This window comes from Amblyomma mixtum, chromosome 5 (genome assembly GCF_055824585.1).
Source record: "Amblyomma mixtum isolate Tamu chromosome 5, ASM5582458v1, whole genome shotgun sequence".
Lineage (NCBI taxonomy): Eukaryota > Metazoa > Arthropoda > Arachnida > Ixodida > Ixodidae > Amblyomma > Amblyomma mixtum.
This window is the reverse complement of record NC_143016.1, coordinates 119959728-119976882: the sequence shown is the minus strand read 5'-3', so window position 1 is coordinate 119976882 and position 17155 is coordinate 119959728. Positions and strand designations below refer to the sequence as shown.

Below are 17155 nucleotides of genomic sequence, written 5' to 3'. Positions count from 1 at the left end.
TATTCCAGAAGTAGTTGTACGTGTGTGCGTGTGCGTGTGCGTGTGTGCGTGTGTGCGCGTGTGCGCGTGCGCGTATGCGCGTGCGCGTGTGTGTGCGTGTGTGCGTGCGTGCCTGTACGTGCGTGTGTGTGTGCGTGCGTGCGTGTGTGTGTGTTTGTGTGTGCGTGCGTGCGCGCGTGCGTGTGCGTGTGCGTGCGTGCGTGCGTGCGGAATTGAAAACTCGGCTTGTTACACGCACGACAACGCTTGCGTCTATTTTGAGACCTATACAGGCGAAAGGTAAGCGCGTCAAATCATGTGTTCGCGTGTTCCTTTTCATTGTGTTTTGAATCTGCGTTTTATCAGCCTCTGGAAACGAGGATTAAAAAGCACATGGGCATCCAGGCGTGTTTCCGGCATAACCAAACACTGAGCTGGTTGGAACTTAAATGCGCATTTCTTTAATTTCAGACTCCAAAAAATTTCCATTGATAACAGCCAACTTACTACCAATGAGACCATACCTTCTTTCTCCTGCTTCTCTATTGCGTGCAGAAAGCCATGATTACGATGTTAACGAAGCCGCTAACTTGATACGTCGGCTCCCGCGACATGCTGAGCACTCTTGGTGCAAAGCCGTTTGCTGGTAATAAATAACTCCAATAATGAATTCGCCTAAAGAAACACAAATAGAGAACATCATACTGTTACTGGCACAGTTTGACTTAGCGCTTAAGTTACCCAGTTAGCCCAGTAACCTTCGCATTAGGAACCCTCGAAGTAGCCCCAGTTTGTTCAAGTTCCCCCTCAATCAATATTTTTCTGCGTATTGAGAAGCCTTCAGGGGGTAAACTATTATCAGAAGTGCTTGCGACAAGAAGCCCTGCAGTTTTCGTCTGTATAGTAATCACTGAGAAATATTTCGCGGAGTGCTAACGCGCATTTGGTTTCTTAAGAGACCTAAAACTTCATTGTCCTTCCTCTGAGGTTATGTGTAATCTTGAAGATCCCGCATTCGGCGCCAATAGCCGGCTTTTTCGCACACTCTTTTTCTTTCCGAGGGCCTATGGAGTTAACACATCTTCAAACTACCCAGCACTCCCCTTGGTCCTTACATTATTCTATTCTTTTCGCATTATTGTTCGATATCAATGTATACCAGGTGTTTGAGGGAAGACTAAGTAATTCTCAAAAATAGGTATTTTTTTAGATAAAATATATCCTTTTCAGCGTAGTATTACCAGCGTTAGCGGACAGCAGAACACCGGTGAATCGTCTTAAGCAGTAAGTTGGTTAACTAATTTTTAATAATGAACTTTTTAAATATTCTTGTTAGGCGCCTAGTTGAAATTATATAGCTGCAGCCTGTCGTTAGTAATAGCCATATGAGTTTTTAGAATTCCGAAAGCGCGATTACCGTTCGCGCTGTGTCTCCACAAGATTTGGCTTTTTCACTCGTCACTTGCGCTCAAAACGCTGCTTTGGATGCATGCTTTTCGAAAGCGAATGTATGTTGGCATGGTGTAGCCATCTTGTGTCGATCCACAGCACCGAGGATAATCTCCTTCTCGAAATTCTAACAACTAATATGGCTCTTACTAATCACCAGCTACAAACCTCTAATTTCGACCGGTTGCCTATCTGTGATAGTGCAAAAGTTGGTTAAAGAGCTCACTACTTAAGACAATTCACCGACTTTCCGGTATCCACCAGCGCTGGTGATACCATGCCGCAAAGGCATATTTTTACCCCAAAAATCCTGTTTTTTAAAATTACTTAATGCCTTTCCTGAAACACATGGTATGTGATCCTTATCACCATCACCATAATCACCATCACCATGTGATCAAAATTAATGTCTTCCCTGAGACGCATAGTATGCGATCACATGCACGCTCACTGCCACCTGCTCTACCGACTCAGTCTAATTGGATAGCAAGAAATAACTGGAGAAAAATCTATTAGGAGGGGGATGTATCCAAAATAGATAGATGCTTGAATGTGTTCAGGCAGAGCAGGCTTTCTTCAGCCCAAGAGAGACGGATACAGCGAAAGGTCCAACAGGACCAACGCTCGTTTTTTTGTACGGCACCAGTGTTGATCTTGCGCTGGGAAAAGCAATCCTACTTAATCGAATTAGGCTTACCGTCTTCCTTCTAGAGACGCCTCCTCACCCATACCTTACTAATTAAATCCTTCACCTTTCGTTAATGGCAGACGTGCCGCTGAGAGCCTCGTATTCAGCACAAACCCCGCACCTGCCCTCTGGAAAACAGATTGTGAATGAGGCACGTGTGCGACGCAAAAATGTGTTACGAAAATATGAAGCTTCTGCCTAAATCGACGCTATAGCACATAGTAAGGTGTGTTTTACTCCGGCACTTGAGCGAAAAAAAATACTTTGTGAGAACACAGTAATCCGTGCTTTGAGAGGGGCAAGAAAATAGACAATGTACTCGCCCCGTCCCGCTCTAGTGAGCAATTTCCCTAATGTGTCGTCGTTGAAAGGGATCCGGCCAAGCCGTCCGCCCGTCATCCGTGCCTTGGGCTTGATGAGCTGTCCACGTAAACACACGCCCTTATTTGAGGCTTTTGAGGAGCGCCTCGTTGGGGTCACTGCTCGCTAGTTTCCACGTCGGCGCTCACTGCTGAGGGACAGTCCTCTTCGCCCTGCCCGACCGGCTATTCGCGCGTGAGTTCCTTCTTTTACACTTAAAAAGGTATGCTGCTCGCGCCCTCTGTCTCGAGTGCTTGCAAAAACATCCTGGTCTTTCTGCTCGTGCGCAGTGTGTACAACTACTAAGATCTTAATCACGTATGATGAAATGTGTATTCCTAAGCTGGTATTATCCGCAGAGCTACAAGAGCCTGAAAACGTGTTAGAGAAAGACAAGCTTTGTAGGCACTAAAGCTTAGCCGCTCGTCACTGATTGTACAAGCAAGCAAGAAGTGCTCTGTGTGCGTGAAGGACCATCAGCTGACGCTTTCCTTGAAAACGATTCGTATGTGCTGCTATAGCTACCGAGTTAACGTTTCCGACGGCTCGGCGAGGTGAAGAAACCTCTCCCTGTTCTTCCATAAAAAAAAAAAGAGATATGTCTGCTTACTTTTTTGGCCTCCGCATTTGCACTACTGCGTTCCTCAGGGACTTCATTTCGGAAGTCGAGTGTTAGTGGCGGACTTGCGCCGGCGCGCCTGCATATTGCTGCAGCCTGACTGCTGGCGTTGCCTTCGCAATGTCAGGCAGACAAAATCGATGTGCTCAGGCTACGTGTTAGCTAGGAGGGTCTCGAGAGGTCAGTAATTAGGCCAGACTACTAAATGCGCTTGGGCCATATTGGACGTGCAACGTTTGTGTTGGGAAAATGTGTTCCTTTCGTCCTCGCAAGCCCGAAAAAGAAGGAGAGAGGGACACTTCTCCGACACGCGGCATGTCGTTAGGGCTTGGTAGGCTGCTAAGCCCAAATGCAATTCCTCCACATGTGTCCAACTTATAACGTGGGTATACGTGACGCAACCTTCGCCTTAATGTGTTTCTTGCAACAACTTAAACGTACCAACCACATCGTCTCTAAAAGGCTTTTTGCGTTTAGGCTAGCGATGCTGATCAAATTGGCGTTGGTGAGGCTGTGTAGTAAACTATATTCTTTGAAGAGACTCGACATATTTTTAGCACAGCAAAAATATAAGAACGCGGAGTAAGACACATCCCGAACTCGCCTACACTGATAAGTATTCGATGACATAGCAGCAACGGTTTAAGTATGCCTGGCAATAAGGATTCAAGAATTGATGGAAGCGGCGACTATTTTTCTTAGTTTCTTGTGTTCCACGACATGTTAAGAAGCTAGTGAAGGAGTAGAAATAAGGCCGGCGGGCTTTCACACCGGTGCGGAGGAAGCTAGACGCTCAAAGCCACTTGAGCCTTCAGTATCTAATGAAGTGCCCATCAAGAGAGACAAGCGTGTGGTAATACCAAAGTTACTGATGCAAATGAGGCACCCACCGGCAGATTTATTTCTATGCTTTGGCGAGTTCTTAGCTGAGGTTTGTTCCCGGCAAAAATGATTTGCTCTAAAGGAAAACGAGCACTAAAACGATCATGTCATTCGCTAGCTTTAAAGCCTCGACTTCGTCGTTCGCACGGGCAACATGGACGTCTGTTTTGTTATTCACGCAGCACTGACACCTAAAACAGCCGAGCCATTAACGAGCAAAAAAGTGCGAAAGAAATTAAATGTCAGTAATGGTTTAAATTTTAATGCACTGCCCAGTTTGTCTCGCCGGCGAGCGATGGGCGCTGCGTTGCTTAGAATTTATAATGCAGTAGCGCTCGACGAGACACTTCACATTTTGCTGTCATCCCCGTTACCGTTTTCGCGGACAAAGACTGGCCGTGGTACCTGAAGGACGCCACAGGTTTAGTCGCCGCCTCAGCTAAGCATAGAGAGCTTACGGCTCCTCGATGTAGACGCACCACTTCTCCGGCAGTCAGCGTCTACAGATCTACAGAACGTAAGTTGTACTGCTTACTTCTTTTTCTGCCTGCTTCCATTGTAGGGCATGCTCAACAAATGACTTGAAATGTGACGAAAAGGAATGTAAAAGGTCCGTCAGCCAGCAGCACTGTCCTTGCGGGCATTGCTGCGGTAGTACACTGCATCTGCTGCTTGGATGCGCTACTTTTCGTTAACGATTTTGAAACGCTTCTTACCACTTCAATTAAAGAAAAATGTTCTGTCTCAGTGGTCACCGGATGCCTCGGTAGAAGCAAACAGCCTTGCAGAGCTAAACAATAGCTTTCAATTCACTATACTAAATGTGCACTCACAACTGAAACATTGAAACACTTGGTATAGTTTAGTTTTGGGGGCTTAACTTCTCAAAGCAACTCAAGCTATCAGGGACGCTGTAGTGAAGGGCTCCGAGCATTTTGACCACCTGGAGTTCATTTATGTGCACTGACATTGCACAGTACATGGGCCTATAGAACTTCGCCAACATCGAAATTTGACCACCCAGCCCGGGAACAAACACGCGTCTTTCGGGTCAGCAGCCGAGCACCACAACCACTAAGCCACAGCGGCATATTTTTTTTTAGGATGTACTAGGCGCTAGGAATTAAAACCAAATTGATAACAACACGGGTAAAAAATTTGTTCACATCACCATGCTTTAGAGCATGCTACAAAGCTGACTGTTCTGAAAATAAGATTTACTCCGTTCACTGCAGTACAACTGCCCTAGTTGCACTAGGAAGAGTCCTATACTGGTGTTTAAGAAATAAATCCTGGCCTGCCGCAGCACTCTATCATGAAACATTGCTAGTTCGTTAAATACACAATTGTGTACATAAGGTTTGAAAGGCTAAGGAAGCGCCTGACATGCTCACGCATCTGGCGCTTGTCATGGCCTCAGAAGACTTGGTTACTCTCTTTCAATGGTTATCATAGTCACTAGGAATTGATGCATGGTCCTGATGCAGTTAAATGCTGTTTACTGAGCTTAAAAATAATTGTGGTTTTATTTTCTCTTTCGCAGCATAGGACGGGCTATTCATGATGAGAACTAACGGAGTGCCATTTGACCGTATACAATGTAATATCCGATTTTTTTTTTCTGTTGATTGCTGTAGCCCTGCGCTGTTCATTAAACCAATCGTTTTGGCGCGGTTTGCTGCGTGTTTAGGAGATTTCAACTAGTCAGCGCAGTCTGGGTAACAATTCTTGAGCAAGATGACCAAAGCATGTTCAAGTCTGCGTGCTTTTGTTGGTGGCACCGCGGAGGAGAACGGCAAGCGTCTTAGCCATTATGATGAAGCCACTGAAAGCACGGACTCTTCTGAACACGAATGACATGCAACGTGTGAGGAATGCACATCACCCGCGAATGTCCTTACTGGCCTTAGTACAAATTTGACCGTGCAAGTGGCGTAACTGTTTCTGCATCCGCCTCGTATTTGGGAGCAGTTGGGTTAGATCCCTAGTACTGCCGGGTACCCACTGATGATACAATGGGTCGAAGCTTTCCCCTGGTGTGGTGCCGGCTTCACTGAGGCGAAATGCTTGGAAAATTGATACATTACTCCTCCTTGTGTCGATGAAAAAATGCCTTGTGTCATAGAACTCTTGCCCCAAAGCTGCCCATGCGCCATTAAAAGCCATAGTTATGATTACTAGCATAAATTTACACCTTTTCCTTGCTTCCATTTTCAGCCTTCTTAGTGGCTTCCCTCACAGCGTGGATATAGTATCCGCGCTGATGGAGTCTGTTTCGCGTCATCCCCCATGTTTTACATTCTTTTCGTCCTCACTGTGAATACATGTCGCGACTGAAGGCAGCACAAGAACTGAAGTTGTCGATACTGTAGCCGCTGTCTGCTTCTCACGTCGGTGTTTCTCTGCTAAGCTCAAGCAAGTGCCAAAGCCATGGGATGGTCCGCAAACCCCTACACCCGGCGGTCGGCTCATTAAGTGGATTTAGAGATACGGCTCAAAAGTACAGCTTTAAAGCAACAAATACCGGATAAGGTTTACACTCTGGGGAGAGCATCTGGGCTGACTGACCCACGGCATGAAATTTCTGAGTGAGCAAGAGGCATTGATAGCCATCAAGTCGCCATGATGCTATTCTACAAATCTTCCGTTCGAATGCAAAGACATTTGGACAAAACTCTCAGAGTCTATTCGAGGAGAAGGCAAACAGGCTCGGCTAGCAATAGTGATACGTGCATCCGAAGAGACAGAAGTAGTGCATGCACGAGAAGAGGAAGAAGTTAGTTGGCTCTCGCGCGCGCGCGAGAGCCAACTTCTGTCGGACCTCTTGGCAGACTTTGCGGATTGTTTCGCTACGTGCTCGAAGGTCGGCCGAAACTCCACTCGACAAGCTTCGTATCATCACTGACGAGACTACGCGACCCGTCTGCCAGCGCCCATATCGTGTTTCCCCGGTGGAGAGAGAAGCCATTCAGAATCAGGTTCCCGAGATGCTTGCAGACGATATCATTCAGCCGTCCACCAGTCCGTGGGCATCGCCTGTGGTTCTTGTCAGAAAAAAGGACAATACTCTGCGTTTCTGCGTGGACTACAGGAAACTTAACAACGTGACCAAAAAGGACGTTTACCCGCTGCCCAGGATAGATGATGCACTCGACCGATTGAGGAATGCCCGATACTTCTCGTCATTAGATCTTAAAAGCGGGTACTGGCAAATCGAAGTGGACGAGCGAGACCGGGAGAAGACGGCTTTCGTGACGCCTGACGGCCTCTATGAGTTTAAAGTGCTTCCATTTGGTCTGTGCTCAGCACCGGCCACGTTCCAACGCATGATGGACACTGTTCTCTCCGGCTTGAAATGGGAGTCCTGCTTGGTGTACCTGGACGATGTCGTTATATTTTCGACCACCTTTGACCAACACTTGCAGCGGTTGCGCATTGTGATACAAGCGCTCAAATCCGCGCAACTCACCATCAAAGCCGAGAAATGCCATTTTGGCTTTGAGGAACTTCGCTTTCTTGGTCACGTTGTCAGCGCACAAGGTGTTCGCCCGGACCCTGATAAAACCGCTGCCGTCTCAGGTTTTCCACGCCCAACTGACAAGAAGGCCGTTCGCCGGTTTTGGGGCCTGTGCTCCTATTATAGGCGCTTTATTCAAGATTTCTCGAAAATCGCGGAACCGCTGAACGCACTGACCCGTGACGACGCGCCCTTCCTGTGGGGGACCGACGAAGAGGCTGCATTTACCGAGCTTCGCAGCCGTCTGCAAAGCACTCCGATACTCGGCCATTTCGACGAGCATGCTGCCACGGACATCCACACTGACGCCAGCAATGTTGGCCTTGGTGCAGTGCTGATACAGTGGCAAGACGGTGCAGAACGGGTCATCAGTTATGCTAGTCGAACACTTACGCGCTCCGAGACCAACTATTCTACGACGGAGAAAGAATGTCTTGCAGTTATATGGGCCATCTGCAAATTCCGACCGTACCTCTACGGACGACCCTTCCGTGTAGTAAGCGACCACCACTCCTTATGCTGGCTGGCGAGCCTCAGAGACCCCTCAGGACGCTTGGCTAGATGGAGCTTACGCTTGCAAGAATACGACTTAACAGTAGTTTACAAGTCTGGCCGTAAGCATCAGGATGCGGATTGTCTGTCGCGCGCGCCTATCCCAATCAATACCGAAGAAACCACCGATGATTTTCCTTTCCTGGGCTCTGTTAGTACCACCAAAATGGCACAGCTTCAGAGGGCGGACTCGGAGTTGGCGCCGCTCATCGATTACCTCGAAGGCAGTGAAGCTCCCATTCCGTGTGTTTTTCTTCGAGGGCTTCACACCTTCACTTTACGGTCTGGTGTCCTCTACAAGCGCAACTTTGCCAACAGCGAAGAAGTGTTTCTACTTGTCGTACCATCACAGCTGCGGTCTGAGATCTTGAGTGCCTGTCATGATGCACCATCCGCCGGCCACCTTGGAGTCAGCCGTACACTCGCGCAGATTCGACAAAAGTATTATTGGCCCAGGTTACTCCCATCGATGCGGGCCTACGTAAAAACGTGCCGTGAATGCCAACGTCGGAAGACTCCTCCATAGAAACCAGCCGGATTACTTCACCCCGTCGATCCACCGAGGACCCCTTTCCAACAAGTGGGCATGGACCTCCTTGGTCCATTTCCGAAGTCTTCGTCTGGAAAGCGTTGGATAGTCGTTGCGACTGACTACCTCACACGGTACGTTGAGACCACGTCTCTTGCCAAAGGCACTGCTGCTGAAGTGGCGCAGTTCTTCGTCCACAACATTGTCTTGCGTCATGGCGCACCCGCCGTTGTTGTTACTGACCGCGGAACTGCTTTCACAGCCTGCTTAACCCAGTCCGTGATGACTCTCACGCACGCGAGCCATCGACGTGCTACGGCGTATCACCCGCAGACAAACGGGTTGGTAGAGCGACTCAACCGCACACTAGGCGACATGCTATCAATGTACGTTGACGTCGAGCATCGAACTTGGGACACCATTCTGCCGTACGTAACGTTTGCGTACAACACCGCCCTGCAGGAAACAACCCGACTGACCCCCTTTCAGCTTGTCTTCGGTCGCCAGGTGACCACTCCGTTGGATGCTATGTTGCCCGTCGACCCTTACTGCGACTCTGACGCTGACCTCGACGTAGATACCTTCGTTCAGCGTGCTGAGGAAGCGCGTCAACTGGCCCGCCTGCGCATCCACCGTCAACAGGAGACTGACGCCGCTAGGTACAACTATGGGCGCCGTTTCGTCAGTTATGCGCCCGGCGACCTTGTGTGGATTTGGATACCTGTTCGTCGCCGCGGGCTCTCTGAAAAGCTGCTGCGCCGATACTTCGGCCCTTACGAAGTAGTGCGCCGCATCAGTGATGTGACTTATGCAGTTGCTCCCGCTCCGACAGCTTGTTCATCGCGCCGGTCGCACCGAACTGAAGTCGTACACGTTGTTCGCATGAAGCCTTACCACGACCGGCTACCTGACTGAACTACGGTCCACTGCAGCTGTGTTCTACCCTTTCGCTGACGTTTCTCTCTTAGCCGCATCGTGTCGATGCTGCAGAAGAGGGGGGCAGTGATACATGCATGCGAAGAGACAGAAGTAGTGCATGCAAGAGAAGAGGAAGAAGTTAGTTGGATCTCGCGCGCGCGCTCGAACCTCTGAGGGACCGCCGCAGGTTTTTGCGTCTCTGCGCTGGTGTTCTTTTTGGCCTTGCACGCTACAATATGAGCATTTCAAAAACACGTGGCATAAATTTACAGCTTGCATTCTAAAACCATGTCTGTCAGCAATATCACTTCACTCGTGGTGCGAGGTAGGAAAAAGGATCATAGCTGTGCACCCTCGAAGCGCTAACAAAAAAAAAGATGGGAACGAGTACAAAGCGTAAGCGTTATTATCAGTGAATTTGTTCACGTTTTCGTACAGTCAAATCAATTGTCGCAACTAGAAGTTCTGGACAAGTGCATTCTTCAATGGGAAATAGTTTATGAACAAAATTTTTCCATATATCGTAAGACTTAGCACCATCCGACCATACGACCATAACCATAACAGTCAAAATATTCGCAAGTCTCCCTTCGGCGGGCTTGGAATATTAATACGATTGTCGTTTCTGCTGTCGTAGAAAACGTTGGTTATATCTTTTTATGGAAATCTTAATTACTCGGTGCGCATGATGCAAAAAAAATTAAAGATTTTGCTACACATCGGAAGAATAGATAATTAGCTGCAATGTTTCCATAACAGTAACTTACAATGTTCCATAGTTGCCTCACGATTAAAATTCTTGTCCAAAAATCGACTCAGTTAAATACATTGGTTGACGATTGGTTCCTGTCGATGAAATTGCGTGTACACTTTGCTCTCGTGCTGTCGCGCCACGCTGGCTCTTTGTAACAATGGGCGCAGAGAAGGCCTCCTGCTGAGCACCTCAGCTTTATCTTTGCGTTCTATCAGAACATTGTATGTATGCTACGAGAGAAATAAAGCACTGGGATTCATCACAAAGCGATTCTCTTCTGATTTCACGTTTTCACCTCCTATAAAAAGCACCGCCAATTCCCGCCCTCTAGCGGGACAAAGAAGCGACCACGAAAGGTGCGTCGCACTGCCGTATCCTGACTTTCCGGTGGAACCCTATCCCATGAACTCATATCTGCCACGCTATCTGAATGGCAGGACGACAGAGGGTGAATTCTTGAGAACGACCACGAGCCAAATTGCGTGGCTCATGTCACCCAGGCCGGACAAGATTCTTGTCTCATCACTCAACCAGCGAACTTTGGGCGGATAACTACCCAATGAAACTCGGGTAAAAAAATCTGACGTGGCTAATTCTTGTAAAATTTGAATAAGAAATTAAGTATTTTGGCTGGTAACCTCATTTATCCTCTTAAAACAATTACGGGCGCTTTAAAAAGCAGAACTTGAAGCAGAGGTTCAATAACTGCTGTCGTTTATGGGGCAGTTATTGGTCGGTACGTTATTAGTTCCGTTATCATCACAATAGATGCATAGGTGTGTTCTGATAAGGATATTAAGTGATGTCCAACGGCCATTTTTTAATACGACCGCATGAAGGGTCGCATATCACCGAAAAGCCTCTGTCGGCGTGGTCGACGTCATCGTCGTTAACTGTGAGCAGAACATGCGATTGGAAGCAAAGAAATAATAAAATTGAGCGAAAATATAATTGGGTTAGCATTGATAGGGGTGTGCATTGTACACAGGACCTTCGGTGCAATGCACACGTCACGTTCACATCACGTTCAGGTCACGTGCAATGCACACGACACGTAACGCAGTCCAATTCTAGTCTTAAAGGCGAAACCTAAGCGTCCCACAACTTATGCTTTCAGTTAAATTTTTATGTGTTATGCGCAATTATGTTAACACAAGCGAATAAATTTTGGTTTTGCAAGAAACGCTGTAATTCTTTTGGGAGAAAAAGTTATGTATAACCGAGGTGGAAAACATCGCTTTTTCGATTCCGCGCAGGTTTTCTTCTCTGCACACAAAATAAAGTTTTGTGTAACATGAATATTTTAGCAGTAAATGCATCCAGACTTTTCTTTTGGCAGCAGTGCAAGAACATTCTGTGGCTGTTATCATTTGATAGGGAAGAAATCGAAACGTCGTTGAAAAAACTCTGCATGTCAAGAAGCGCGCTTTTCAAGAAGACAACGGGACAGGAGTGAGAACTTTGTGCTCAAATTTTTTTCGGAGACTATCGGTCTTTCTTCCTACCGCCAGAGAAACTTGATACTTCTAGAGCGGTAGGTTTTTTTAGTTCGATGCTGAAATCCTGTATAAGTAAAAAATCGACAATTTCAAATTATGTCTTGGTTATCAAAAACTATACTCTCGGTCTTTTTTTATATTTCAGAAATACCTTTTGGATCTTGCAACTGTAGGCAAGCAACATTGCTGCAGTATATTATTATAACTAAATGTCTAATGCGGACCGTATTTCATTTTCTTTTTATTAATACAAGATGTATTCTTTCAAGAAGATTAACCGTCTTGAATTACTTTTAGCTGAGTACATGAGGTCGTATCAGGAAATATGTGAAAACCAAAATTTCGAAGATAGGTTTATCTTGGGAAAAAAAATAAAATGTTTTGTATGTTCTAGTTTCGGAACATCGGCAAAAACAGGTATTAAGCTCCGCCTTCTTTAATGTTGCTGAAATAACTTTAAAGCAAGCTCACAAAATTACTCCCCAAAGTTGCTCAAGATCAACTCCATCAGACCTATGCATAAATGAAGGCAGAGAAATGAGTAGAAAATATTGTTCTCCATTGCCACTTTGTCCAAAACTCGAGATGGGTTTGTCAATGCAGTAATAGCATACCATTGTGAAAGAAATTTTGAAGTTTTTCATGAGCATTGCCACGTTGCAAAACTCGACGCGGAAGTTCGTCACTATATCCGACTACTCTCATGAGTCGGCAGATGCGCAACCGGCTCTGCTCAAATCGAAGCGCACCACCAACATAACGTATACGTATATCTTCCAAGGCAATTGAAGCTGGTGACAGGATTCACCTTCACTGTACTTTCACGAGCTCCAACACAATGTTATCGAGTTACGAAGCCGGTGTTTCTAGTCATGCGGCTTGCAGCAGTACTGGCAATAGAAAGTTCAGACGGCTTAGCAAACACTGCAGAGCTCTCTATTGAAAATTAGGACATAGGAACTGTGAGTGGCGTAATCAATTAATAGCTGAACAATATCCGCATTCCGGATCTTCTGCAGAATCAGCGTACTGACTTTCAGGATAGTATTGAATATTGGGAAAGGAAGAATAGAGCAGGTGTCAACTGCAAGTAAACATGCTAAAATGAATTAGTTAGTGCTTATAAGGCGTACACTAGTGCTCCGCGTTGGAATGAGTTCTGGAATAGTTTACGTTCCAAGTGGGGCCATTTGCCTTCAGAATAGCACCGTGAATGGTTCACCATATTTAGTAATACAGTTTGCAGAAAATTGGCAGCGCGCGTGAAAAACCTTTTATTCAGAGACGTTCGCTTTTTTTAAGGAATTTGTGCCCCAGTCATCCGAACTGAATTGATTTCCTTCTTGCGGAAGACATTTTCTAGACAGATTTTTCCGCGTAGGATCCGCATTTAACCAAAAAATTATGCATAAGAGAGGGCGCGTTAGTGGATAATGTGAGCTACCAATGTTCTGTGTAGTGTAGAGGAACTCCAGGAAGGCATACAATGTCTCATTACCTGAGAAACTACCAGTATCTCATTAACAGTCTCATTAATCATTACAAGAGGAAGTCCGGGAAGGTATACAATGTCTAATCACCAGAGAAATTACCAATCTCTCATTACCAAAGTCAGAGCCCGCTCCGGCTTTTACCTCTGCTTAAATTAGTTAACCAGTTAAAAGTGCCTTTCCCCATCGAGGTATGGGAGTATTCATATTAGAAAAGTCGTCTTGAAACGCATGTACAATCATATTTGAGGCAAATCGGCAGTGATGTAAGGTTCTTAACGGCAACAATAAATAAAAAAATGCTCATGATATACAATATAAACATTAAAGAGATTATAAAATATAAATAGAATGTTTATATTAGGAAAGAGAGAAGAGTTCTTTCTGCTGTCATAAGCGAGACCTGGAGTGTGCGTTATGGAGGACTTAATAACGCTCAACATATTAAGAACAGGACTAACGAGGAAGAACACGCTTCTAAGGTAAATTCTGACATTGTGCCATGGCTCTAACTAAAAGGACTAATTTGTGACAATAGTACTTTTTTAGCAGACAACCGTCTGAAATGGTAACTGATCAAAATACGGTCTGGATTGATATAGTATTTAACAATATATTGCAACAGTGTCGCTAGCTAAGCGCTACCACGTACTAAAGGTATTTCATAAATATTTTAAGGAAAATCCGACAACATATTTAAAAAAAAACCGAATCAAAATTGGCCATTTTTAAATTTTTTTAGAACATTAGAACATCAAACTAAAAACCTGTCTAAAAGCACGAATATCTTATGGTGGTAGTAAAAAAGACAGAGATATATTGAAGAAAAAACTAAGCAGAAGTTCTTAATTCTTCTTGTTCAATTAACGTAATGAACAATGGGCTTCTTGAAGCGCATAACTTTTTGAATGATTTTTCTGATTTCTTCCTCTAAATTACAAAAGCCTAAAAATGATTCTGCCCTACAGCCAACCACGGAAATTCATATATTTACAAAAATTTACCCCACTTTAAACAATTTTTTGTTTGATTTCTGCAGAAATCCAAGCTTGCGATTTTGAGATAAGGCAAGAGTCATGCGTAAACAAATTGGATATACAACAATTTTTCGAATAAAGCTACATTTCTTGCAACACCAAGGTAAATTCGTTGTGTCGACACATTCTCACCATAAAATATAAAAATTTTATTGACAAATATGGTCACGGCAACTCGAATACCATAACCTGAACACACCCATATAGTATGTACTCTTTTGACCTCGACCTATTTCACCACTAACTGCATTCTTCCTGGACAAAGGTTGAGTACGCACTTACAAATTTGACTGCCTACATTCACTGCACAGCCTATGTCTCTACTGATCTTATTTGCAGGTGTATCCTGTAACCTAGTTTTAATCCTCCATCGTTCTGAGTAATTTTTTTCCACTGTTGCTGAGAATGTTTTTGTCTGTCGTTGTAGAAAGTGACACATTTTTTTCGTCGCTTTCTGCTGACTCTTTTATTGTGTCGCTACTGCGATCTACTGCTGGCATGCGTCTGATGTAGCTTCTATTATGTATTGCTTTTGTTCAATATTTGTATTGTGATCTGTGCATGTTTTGCATTTCCACTGTATTTTTTTCACACTCCCCTCTCATTGCGCCAGCAGAACGGCTCTGGCTCTTCCTGGGCGATATAACTGAACAAGTGTTCATTCAGTCACACACTATATGTATGTATGTATGTATGTATGTATGTATGTATGTATGTATGTATGTATGTATGTATGTATGTATATATATATATATATATATATATATATATATATATATATATATATATATATATATATATATATATATATATATATATATATATATATAAGCATATGGTTTAGCTGCTAACATTTTGTACTTGGAAGTATGCATTGTAGAGTGCCTCCTTTATATCTCATAACAACAAATTGAATATTATGATCTCTAGCCTCATCAAGAAAGGCTGCAGCTCGACTTGGTTGCGAGGAAAACAGAGGAAAGGAAAGACTAGGACGCCACGAGGTCAGGGAGAGTTTTTCTTACCCTGGAAGGGGTGAAAGGGAATGCCTGAGTTAAATATCAAGCGCCGAAAGGCCTTGAGGACTTTGCGGCAGACCAATTCCCTATAGCGCAGAGATGACGCCCGCCAGAAGCATGGGAAAGTTTTCCCGCAGACCACGGCGACAATGCACTGAATATTTTACCCCATTCGAATTGATAATAGGCATCTCGTTTAGAAGCATCGAGTCCTCGGTGCTTCCCTAATTAGCGCATCCTTAACGCCGAGTATGGCTCACTAAAATTCCCGCAGCTGCGCCCAAGCACCCCGAGTAAAACCGGTAGGCTGGGAACCGACATCGCACATCTGCCGCGCGCTTTGGGAAAGTTGAATAATTGAGCTCCCTATGGCGGGTTGCCCGCGTTCGCTCCAGCGGCTCAAATGAGGCGCGAAAGCTACGGGGTGCCTTGCGGCTCTCGCAGGGCGAGCCAAGCTTCCGTTGCATCGTCGCTTGCTCGTCTCGCACTCTGGCCATCGAGTTAAGGACCTAGGGAGACGAGGCACCGACCCGCGTAGCCGGAGGCCGCCCGTGAAAGGGCGCGCACTCAGCCGTTCTGTCTTCATAAATTGCCTTTCTGCGAAAGTGCAGTGCCGCAGAGGAGAGGAAAGCGGTATATATAGAGCCGATGCATATCAGACAGCAATAAAATACCGCACGAAGAGATAGAGAGGGAACGGCCCGGCGCGAACGTTTCGCCAGCTTGCGGGCAAGCCAGTCTTCCAGATAGGGAGCACCGACACGACCGCAAGAAAAAAAAAATGGACATCAGAAACGCCAGAGAAAGGTTCAGGCGCACAGTGGCGCCATCTATCGCGGACGATAGAAATCATGGCGCTGTGAAAGATAGGGAACGAGGGTGCGAAAGGAAAAGGGGAAAGAGGTGAAGAGGGAAAGAGAGCCCGCGGATCCAGCGAAGGGAAGATAAAGGAGCATTGAAAGAGCAGCAGAACAGCCAGCTGAGCGAAGGGTGCGGCACTGTCGTGGCCGCATCCCTTTTCCCTCGCCCATCGCCGCGCGCTCACGTTGGCGCGCCTGGGCCGAGCGCGCAGAGCGGGTCCGAACTCTGAGAATGGGAACGTCCGGCGCGCGGTCTACGCGCTCCAAAAGAGACGGCGTGCTCCTCTCGACCGCATCGTGCGCTTTGCTCTCCGGCCGAGGCGGGCGCTGACAACTCCTCAGAAGACCTGTGGCTTTGATTTGGATTGTGATTTTTTCTTCTTTATGGGGTGAGTGGACTCTGTCTTACTGTACTTTTTTTTTCCTCGAAATTTTCAATGTAAAATAATTTTAGGCGAAAGAACACGAATTCACTGTGTGGCGCTTACGCCGGCTCCGTGGGAAACTGTGCGGTGTGCGCGAACTTTTCGGCCGAAACTGAACGGAACAGAAACCGCCCCTCAAAAGCCTCGGCCGCCAGAGACGGCATCAGGAAAATAGCATTCAATGGAAAAGTGCTCATATCTCCTTTTTTGAAGGGCGAGGACGCGACTGGAAGGTGAGTGTTGTCTTCTTACTACTTCTGCAACCACGCGGTTGCTTGATGTGCTGGCTTAAGAGTATGTTTTGTGAAGTTGTAGTTTTCTGCTTCCTTGAATGGAGTGGGTAGTATTTCATCGCAGTTGATCGTGTGCTTCTCAATGGGCGAGCTACTGTCACTCTCCCTTGTTCTCTTTGCTATGGTATTATTTAAGAGCGGGAGCACAGCGATACTTTCAAGGCCAACACCCGAGCGGGGGCACAACCCTTTGACTTTTTACAGAATCCTGTATTCTAATAAGAAGCATGCCTTTATTTCTTCTGGAGAATAGGTCTTGCTTACTGGCAGCCAAAAAAAGCATAC

At 45.9% G+C, this 17155-nt stretch overlaps 1 protein-coding gene across 1 annotated transcript in view; it reads left to right on the top strand.

Annotated features, from left to right (window-relative positions):
- Window positions 1–16392: 16392 nt before the first annotated feature.
- The window catches only part of LOC149343513 (diuretic hormone receptor-like), a 137042-nt gene continuing 136279 nt past the window's right edge, over window positions 16393–17155 (top strand). Inside the window, exon 1 of the mRNA XM_089542413.1 lies at window positions 16393–16810. The gene's annotated coding sequence lies outside the window, so the exon portion shown is untranslated. The remainder of the gene's footprint in view (window positions 16811–17155) is intronic.